Source organism: Rhinopithecus bieti, unplaced genomic scaffold (assembly GCF_001698545.2).
Source record: "Rhinopithecus bieti isolate Rb0 unplaced genomic scaffold, ASM169854v2 scaffold_3057, whole genome shotgun sequence".
In the NCBI taxonomy this organism is placed as follows: domain Eukaryota; kingdom Metazoa; phylum Chordata; class Mammalia; order Primates; family Cercopithecidae; genus Rhinopithecus; species Rhinopithecus bieti.
This window is the reverse complement of record NW_016803927.1, coordinates 794,176-804,242: the sequence shown is the minus strand read 5'-3', so window position 1 is coordinate 804,242 and position 10,067 is coordinate 794,176. Positions and strand designations below refer to the sequence as shown.

Sequence of the window (10,067 nt, the reverse complement as noted above, 5' to 3'; positions counted from 1 at the left end):
GAAACAGGACATGGGTGGGGACAAACAAGGGAATAAAAGCTGGCTACCCCCCGCCCCCCCCACCAGCGCGGCAAGCCGCCTAGGTCCATCTCCACAGTGTGGGAGGTTTGTTGTTTTGCTCTTCACAATAACTGTTGCTCCAGCTGCCTGTTTGCTTCCGTGCCATCTTTAAGAGCTGTGACACTCACCATGAAGGTCCATGGTTCCATTCTTGAAGTCAGTGAGAGCAACAACCCCCCACACACCCACCACAAGGAACCAACTCTGGAACCAACTGGAGAGGCTGAGGCAAGAGAATGACTTGAACCCAGGAGGCAGAGGTTGCAGTGAGCTGAGACTGTGGCCCTGTACTCCAGCGTGGGTGACAGAGCAATACACTGTCTCCAAAAAAAAAAAAAAAACAAAGGCGGGGGGCAAAGGCCCCAGCGTAACATCCGTAGAAGCTGCAATGCCACACAAAGGAAAGAATGCAGGCCCGGAGTTGGAGCGGGACTTCAGTCGTGTTTTTGCTGTTTATTGGCTGTATGACTTGGTTTCCGTATGAGTAAAATGGGTACAATAAGGATGGTTGCAAAAAATGAGAGAATGCTCAGAAAGTGCCTGTTGTAATACGTGTGCTGTTATAGGGAGCCTGGAATTATTTTCTCCCCATTAAAAAATCATGCCACAAAACAAAAACGTCACAATGTCATACACCAAAACTTCCCAAGGTTGAAAATACTGAAGCACTCATCATTTGTGCATGTGTGTGTGTAAGTAAGTTGCTTACCATTACACAGAGGCCTCCAGAGTCATTCAGAGCTGGTCAAGAAACTGGGTGACATGGCCCAGAGGGAACTGCCACTGAGGACAAGCCTTTATAATAAACCACCCTAAATCCAAATCAGTATATTAAACAAGAGGTAAACAGGGTTAAGCCAGGAGTGGTGCTGGAAATTCTTTTAATTGGTTAAACGCTCCACTTAGCTGCAATTAATGGAAAGCAGGCAATGTTGCAACATGAACACGAAGACAGAGAGGGTCCTGCTCTTGCCTGGGACGGCCACTTGAGCCCAGTGCAGAGAGAAGTTCTGAAGAGTCTGGCGGCCTTTCTGCTGAGCTCCTGTCTGTCCTGGGGCAGGGATGAGGGCCAGCTGTCCTAGGAGCAGGTCTAGGTGGCCTGAGCAGTGTGACCCGTGGGATGAGGGGGTGAATATGGCAACCCAGGGCCCGTGTCTGAAGACTGGCAATAGGGAGCACAGTGCTCCTGGAGGCTGAGGCCAAGCGGCTGTGAGGGTGGAGGGAAAGAATCCAGGCGTCGATGAGGAGAGTGGTCCAGGCCAGGCTGCACCCCGACTCATGGTCACCTTGTCACTCTGCTGTCTCTTCCTCTGTAACAGGAAGGCTCGGATTAGGTGGGCTTCAAGAATGCTCTGCATACAGATTCTGTGGGGTTTCCGTAGCCCCCAACTTTCCCAGTCACCGAGTTTTGTAGAGAGAATCAGCGTTTGTCTGTGTCCCTGCCAGTGGCCTCTGCCCTCATTTTTGCAGGGAAGTCCGGATCTGTTTTACTTTAGCCCTCATCCGACAGGGCAACAGCAGGTTCATCTCATCAGTTAGAACGTGCCCTGTCCTGAACTCTCCTGTGAGCGTGATGTGTGTAGGCAGGGCGGTCATAAAAGTAACTTTGGTACAAAAGTAATTGCAGTTTTTGCCATCAAAAGTAATGGCAAAAGTCTCAATTAAGTAAGTGCATCAACCTAATACCTCTTTTGAAGATGAAAAACTGAGGCTTGGAGTTTTTCCAATTATACATGCTTTGCATTTAATGAGTTCTCAATAACCGTTGACCTTCTAACTGAAAGAAATGGAACTCTGTAGGTGAACAGACAAAAATCACGTCTTCGTGGAATGTACAGGAGGAGCTGAAGAAAGGCTGCCATGAATGATCATGCCTGCGAGGCTGCTGTAGGCAGCTGCAGTCACAGCTTTAGGTTGGCATTCTCTGGAGAGCAACTTGATATGTGTATCAAGAGCCTTAACCCTTTGACTTGGCAATTCCACTTTCTGAATCTACTACAGGAAATAATGGAACTTCTGACAGATTTGATAGAAAGCTCACTGCGGTAGCATTGTTTTCTAGGGTATATCAGCGGGTCCCGTCAGCAGGACCTTCTGCCCTGAATCCTGAGAAGTCTGAAAGGACCAAGCGCCCCAGTGCCCTCGTCTTTGCCTGCAACCCCGGGGAGAAGGGGACTCACAGTGACACCAGGCAGACCCTGGACCCCGGGGGAGGGAGCTCTAGTGCCTCAGTGGCCTTGCTGCCTCGACTACCCTCAGCAATAGACAAATTTCAGGACAGAGAATGTTTGAACTGATGAGATGAATCTGCTGCTGCCCTGTCAGATGAGGGCTAAAATAGAAATAAGTGTGATAAGGAAAGGAAAGTTACATTTCTGACTTTCCTAAGCCGTAGGCTGCAATTCACATTGCTACACTTGAGAGATGTTACACGGAAAAAGAAAAGCCTGAGAACTTAACATGACATGAGTTCAATGTGTAAACAACATACATATACATACTGAGAACAAAGACTGGAAGAAAACTCATTTTTTCATTCAACATATATTCGTTCCACATGTACCAGAATGTTGCCTGCAGTTAACACTGGTGGCAGGATTATGTGAGACTTATTGTTATCTTTTCTTATCTTTATCTTTTTAATATTTTCTAAACTGAAGATATATTATTTACATAATTACTAAAAAACAAATCATTTAAACATTTTAGTAATGTTAGTCTTTTCTCAGCTATGTGTGGTTGATTTCTTAAACCCGTATAAAATGTGTTTTACGAGAGACAGAAGGTATCTTATTTTTCTCAAATATTGTCATGTAGAAAACTTACATAAAACAAGACCAAATGTCAGAGGTTTCAAACTTCTAATCACATTTGTGGTAAGTGTTGGGGCTAATGGCTGCCGAAAGTAATAATTACATTATTTCAAATACACTGTTACTCCTTTGTTGACAGGAGTCATTACAGCCTGAAAGTTGGTGTCCCTCCAAAATTCGTATTTCAAATTCAAATTTCGTAAACCCAAAAGTTATGGTATGAAGAGGCGAAGCTTTTGGAAGGTAATTAGGTCATAGGGCTCTGCCCCACAGATGAGTTTAACTCCCTTTAAAAAGGGCTCGAGGAAGTGAGTTTACTCTTCCATGTCTTCTGCCATGCGAGGACACAGTGAGAAGGTGCCGTATTGGAAGGAGAGAGCAGCCCTCACTAAACACCAATCTGCGAGCACCTTGATGTTAGACTTCCCATCCTCCAGAACTGTGGGAAATAAATTTCTCTTCCTTATGAATTACCCAGTCTAAGGCATTCTTGTTATAGCAGCCCAAACAGACTAAGACATGGATCAGTAATGACTGATTTATTCTAGCAGCATACTTTAGCTGAAAAAGAAACTTAACTTCAGTCACTTGAGTTTGAATCACAGTGTTTTCATTTACAACCATGAGATCTGTCACCTCATCTCATTTTTATCAATCAGGCTTAGTGCTCACTAAGCTCACTGGTCACGTAAGAAAAAAATAACGATGTAAATTACTAGGCACATTCTTATTTTCTCTACCTCTTCTATTCAAAATCTCCACTAAGATTATATTATACATATGCTTCTATAATATATCCATAAGGTCCAGGAAAATGTGGACACTTTAGTCTATAGGTTGTAAATATTTACATTATTATTATTTGTGCTTATTGAGTGAGCAAAAGCAAAAGTTTCATTAGGATTCTAGCATAGACCTAGCAGGGCTTCAGGGATGGCCAAGAAAACGAAGGAGAAGTGGGACGTCGACTTCTCAGCTCAGACATGCATCACTTGTGACCTGCCATAAAGGGCAGCTGTCTAAGAGCTGTGTGCCTCCCAGGCCCAAACGATACCATGAAGAGGTTAAAAGGTCATTTATTCCTTCGGCGAGAATTTAGTGCATCCTCTGTGGAAGGCATATGGAATGATGGGGACAAGGAGTTGAACACTAGCTGGTCTCTGCTCTCGCCCAGCTTCAGGGTCAGTGGGAGAACTAGTAGGGGCAACCCGGGTGACTCCCCACGTGTTCTGTCGCCTGAAGGTGGGAACGCAGCAGAGGCGTCCACCCGGGCTGTGTTCCAAATGATTAGTGAACTATTTTGCCACCATGTATTTGGTGTTTTAAATGCCATTATAGTAGCTAAATTATGATACGTACCTAAATTTGTTTCTGAAGTTCATATTGTGATCTGTCGTGCGTCATCTGTTTCATTATGGCAGCTGTACGTCATAAAATAGTATTCTTCATTAAAATATTGGCTTGAATATTCTTATGTTTACTAGTACAGTTACAATTTAAATCTAGGATCACATTACAAAATCATTCATCCCATTGGACTTTTTATTGGAACCACGTTAAAAATGTATAGGTTAACTGGGAAGGTTTCTATCTTTGCAAAATCAAACTTTTTCACCTAGGAAGGCAGAATATGTCCTCTGTTCAAGTCTTGTTAAGGTTGACCAAGGTAGACATGACAATTTATAATCTAGTGGGAAGACTGACAGTACAAACTAATTTTAATAAAGTGCAATGTGCTGATAGGGGAAGTGTTAAAATGTCTATTGAACTTCAAAGATCACCAAATCACTTGTATAATCACAAACATATCACTAAACACACGCATGCTCATTCACACACTCAAACATACTCAGCTCACACATGCACACACATTCACATGCTCACACTCATGCTCACACGTGCAGACATACACTAATGTTCACACACTCACATGCTCACACATGCACACATTCTCACGCACTCAAGCTCACACACACATATATACACACACTCATGCTCGTTCATGCACACACACGGTCACTCATGCTCACACATGCTCACACACTGATGTTCACAAATGCACACACACTCGTGCTTACACACTCACATGCTCACTAATGTGCGCACATGTGCTCACACACATGCTCACATACTCAATGCTCACATGCACACACACTCATGCTCGCACACATTTGCACACACACTCATGCTCACACATGCTCACCTACTCATATTTATGCTCAGGCACACTTTCTCATACTCATGCATCCATGCTCACACACTCACATGTTCATGCTCACACACGTGCTACACACATGCACATGCATTCATGCTTATACACATGCACATACACTCATGCTCACACACTCATGTCACACATGTTTACACATTCATGTGTTCACACACATGCTCTCACACACACGTTCACACCCATGCTCTCACACACAAATGCTCACACACATGTTCACACACTTACTCACACACGTTCATGCTTACACACCACACCATTGCATGCTTCAGCCGCTGCCCGTGCTATTTCCTCTCTTGGACAGCCCTCTGCTGTGAACCCCTCACCTCCCAACCCTCTCCCTGGCCACCATGTGGTCTATGTGATTTCTTGCCACTTAAAAATCTACCCAGGTGTCAGCGCTTGGGCAGTTCCCTCACACCTCTCACCCTGTTCATCCTTCCTTGCTGGGTGCTATTTCTGTCCTTGTCCATATCCCCACCATAGCATAGCATGCACTTTGGATTCCAAGCACGCTCCTTGAGTGTGACTCCGAGGTCCTCTGTGGGCTCTTGGAGCAGGGCAGAGTTGGGTGTGCCAGGGCGCGGCACGGGCCTGATGCCCTGAGGTTGTTTGTTGTGCTGGACTGGAGGCGTTGGAAGAAATGTCCAAGGAGGCTGCTAGACTCAGTTCTTTCTTTCTGTTTCCCCTCCACCTCCTCTGCTGGTGAAAGCTTCATGTCTCCCAGTCTTGTGAGCTGGCAAACACCCCGCTTCCGTGGTTCAGTGTTGTTGATGGCGGCAGGCGTATGTGGAAGGCCAGTTACAGAGGGTCTCCAGGGCTTATGCATTTCACAACACACCGGCCTCTGACACTCCATGCTCTGCTTTTCTTCCAGAACCACTCCCTTTGCAAAACTCTGTTTCAAACAAAAAGAACACAAAGAGGCTGACCCTGCCTTCCCCCAGCCAAGCTCCCCTCTCCACAGGTGCACAGCAAGAGCCCTTTGTCTGTGATGGGACAGGCCTGGGCTCCGGCGAGCAAGACGGGCACTGTGGGCCCATCCAAATATTAACTGTGGACACTTTCCGACTTTGAAAACATGAGACTCTGTACTCAGAGCCCTGCCCTCCAGAGAACACAATTACTTCTGTTTTCCTTTTCCTAATGGAAGGAGGCTTGACCCTGCTGCTGGCCTTACCTTTACAATGCTGAGGGTTTGGGAAAGTCAGGGCCTAGGGCTGCTGATCTCCAGGCACTGTCTGCTTTCCATCTGTTGTCTCTGCCTGGCCCCTGAATAGCAGGAGGGAGTCAGGAGAAATGGGAGCATGAATGCCCTCAGGGTCCACGGGGGATCCCAGAAGGCCTAGAACACCAGGGGTCTGGGCTCCACCCGTGATGCATCGAGCCTCTGGGGGAAGATTGGCTTACACTCGTGTCACATAATAAGTTTTGCTTCCTGCACCTGGTGTTAGGATGGTTCCAAAATGCAGCTGTAACCTGTGACTAAGATCAATGTTTTTCATGTCACTATCTGATCATACAATGAAGGTCAATTTAGCGATTTAGAAAATTGTTGCACAACGAGGCAACACCGAGTCATGACTTAAAAAAAAAAAAAAGCAGATCTAACCAAAGCTAGATTGTGGCTTATCACCTTTGATTGTCAGTTTCTTGGGCCAAATTTTAACGTCAAATTGATCACCGTGTCAAGAGAGGCCAGGTTCCAACTCAGCTCCGCGTGTAGCCTTCATGGAATCTCGTCGCTCAGCAGGTGTTGCTGGGGCTGGGCCTCGGGGAGGAGCAGGCTCCTGTCAGCACAAGTCACCGGCACAGGTTTTAACCAGCCAGTCTGGGCTGCTTTTACCGCTGGAGCAGTGGGGCGAGAAACTCTCTTTTACAGTATTTCTAAAACCTCTGTTAGCTAAAAGTAGAAGTGACACAAGTGCCCCTCACCTGGTGAATAAACACACACGGCGTGGCATCCCTGTACAATGGAGTATTATTTAGCCATAGAAAGGGATGAAATAGTCATGCTCAATACAGTATAGGTGAGGCTTGGAAACATGATGATAAGTGAAAAGAAGCCAGTCACAGGAGGACAAGTAATGTGTGATTCCATTTCTATGAAATGTACAGAACAGGCACAGCCATTGAGACAGAAAGTAGGTCGGTGGGGGCTGCGGGGAGAATGCAAAGTGGCTGCTCACAAGTTAGGAACTTTCTTTGTGAAGTGAGAAAAATGCTTGAAAATCGGTTGTGGTTGTGGTTGCACAATTCCACAAACATCCTAAGAACCACTACATTGCAGACGTTGAGAGGTGAATTGTATGGTACATGAATCATATCTCAGTGAAGCATTTCTTTAAAAAAAAAAACCCACATAGGTTTTATTGTGTATACAGACCCATTTAAAACAATTAATGTAATCCCATTTAATGTAATCAAGGGATGCTTTTTTAAATGAATGCTTTTATGTTTAGTTTGTGGGAAAGTAAATTTCTTCCCATTACATCTTAGATTCACCCAGTTGGTCAGAAGTGGGCGGTAGACATGGTTAAGGGTGTGAGATCCCAGGACTGGAAACCACAGTAACTGTTTCCTCAGAGGGCCGAGCGGGCAAGAGAGAACAGCCACGGCCTCATCCCCAGCACAGGCACCAGCCTTGGTTCTCAAGTCACAGGCAGGAGACTTTCTGGGTGGTAACAGGCCCTCGAGTGCCCACAGTGAAGATTCCTCAGAAAAGCCACTGGACCACACACAGCAATGCTTCTCCAACACCTGGCAACCTGAAGGAAGCACAGAGAACTTGAAGTTCTTGCTCAGAGTCACTGCAGACCACGGTCGCTGCCCATGTGACATGTTCCCGTGCCAGCCCTGCTCTGTCCCCACACTCTGAGACCCCCGCCCATCCTTACTCTCTGCTGTTGACCTGAACCCACATTGTTGACTGGAATCTGTTTCCCCACCTCCCGTCTGTCCACCGTGATGTGTTTCCCCCGCCCTCCATCCTCCTGTACGATGGGCAGGTGGCATATCCTGGCTTCTGTCAGAGAGCCCCTTCCGCCACCTCCTTAAGGACCTGCACCTGCAGGAAGCTCACCGCCCTCCATCTCCTGCGCTGTAGGACTCTGTGTGCTTGGGACGATTGGGAATAATGTATAAAGTGCTCTAGTACATGGCACCTGCTATGTCTTTAAACTCCCCATTGATCCCAATCTCTTATCTCCCTTACTGTATTCCTATCCCCTCACCTTGAGAGATAGGCCCTAAAGAACTGCTTGTAATCACTGCCTCCACTTCTTCCTCTCCTGTTCCTGCCACATCCCATCATCACTTCTCCATCCTCATTTTATTTGACATCTTGGCACAGTTAGCAGTTGGCACAGTCAGCCACTGTCTCCTTCTTGATCCACTCCTTTCTCTCTGTTTCTGCGACACCATACACTCTTGGTTTTCTTTTCCCCCTACTTACCGCTGCTTCCTGGCCTCTTTGCCCCCTCTCCTCCCCCAGCCTGGCCTCTAAATGCTGGAGTACCCAGGCTGGTCCTGGGCCTTCCCTAAGGCTTCACAGTTTACACTCTCACTGCTGACCTGGTTTCTGGTAATCAGGGCCTTCGGTTTTCATATCTGTGTGAGGACAGGCTAGGAGGTAGTGGCCCAAATAAGATAGAATGGTGAACGTTTTTGTGGGCAAACCTGAGAATGTTCAAAGAATGGCATTCTTTGTGAAAAGGGGGGCTAGAAAAATACACCACGGAAGATGACAAAGCTTTCTTGGCCTGAGAGTCTAGAAGACTTCAAAATAAATGTATTTTAAATGATTAAGAGTATAATGAAAGGAAATGAAACAGAAACAAATGACTGAATCTCTACCTCTAATAAAAGAATAGATTTGAAAATACTCAGCTAGAACTTCTAGAAATTAAAACAGAATCATTAAGATGAAAAACTCTTTAATGAATTTAAACAATGGATTAAGTACAGCTGAAGAGCCAATTTTGAACTGGAAGATAAATAAAAGGAAATTACTTCAAAATTAGCACTGAAAGATAAAAAGACAAAAAAATAGGAAAGAGGGGTTAAGAAATATGGAGGGTAGAATAAGAAGGTCCCACATATGTTGAGAGGGAGAAAACAGAAAAGAATAATATTTAAAGAGCAAGTTAAGGAGAATTTTCTAAAAGTGATGAAAGATGTAAAATCTCAGATTCCAAGGTCACAGGTCTGAAGTAGGATAAAAATAAATAAATCCACACTGGATGCATCACAGTGAAACTGCAGAACACCAGCGAGACACACATGATCATAAAAGCAGCCATAGGGCCGGGCGCAGTGGCTCACCCCTGTAATCCCAGTACTTTGGGAGGCTGAGGTGGGTGGATCATGAGGTCAAGAGTTAGAGACCAGCCTGGCCAACATGATGAAACCCCATCTCTATTAAAAATACAAAAATTAGCCAGGCTTGGTGGCGGGCACCTGTAATCCCAGCTACTCGGGAGGCTGAGGCAGGGGAATCGCTTGAAACCGGAAGGTCGAGGCAGCAGTGAGCCAAGATTGCACCACTGCTCTCCAGCCTGGGCAACAAGAGCAAAACTCCATCTCAGCCAAAAAAAAAAAAAAAAAAAAGGCCCCCACAAAAAAAAGGGGCAAAATCTAAAAAAAAATTACTTATTATACTGGCTTCTTAAAAAGCAACAAGAGAAGCCAGAAGACTATAGAAAAATAGCTTCAATGAGCTGGGAGGCAATAGTTGCCAACCAGGTACCGCACACTCAGTTTAAATATCATTTGAAAGAATAACAGGGGATCTCAAACTTAACATGGTCAAAAGAAGAACTTTTATTTTCCCACCAAACACGATCCCTAATTTCCTTCCACCTCAGTCTTCCTCATCTTAGTAAATACTTTCATCATCCACTAAGTTGCTCAAGCCAGAAATGAGTCATCTTTGGTCCTTCTCATTTTTTCATTATTTCTCCACATCT

General features: G+C 45.4%; 1 long non-coding RNA gene across 1 annotated transcript; it reads right to left on the bottom strand.

Moving 5' to 3' along the window:
* Positions 1-962: 962 nt before the first annotated feature.
* LOC108519839 (uncharacterized) lies at positions 963-6,036 on the bottom strand. The gene is made up of 3 exons (XR_001882739.1): positions 5,529-6,036; positions 4,233-4,294; positions 963-1,370 (listed from the first exon to the last, which is right to left on the bottom strand). It is a non-coding gene; the product is annotated as an uncharacterized LOC108519839 (long non-coding RNA).
* Positions 6,037-10,067: the final 4,031 nt, after the last annotated feature.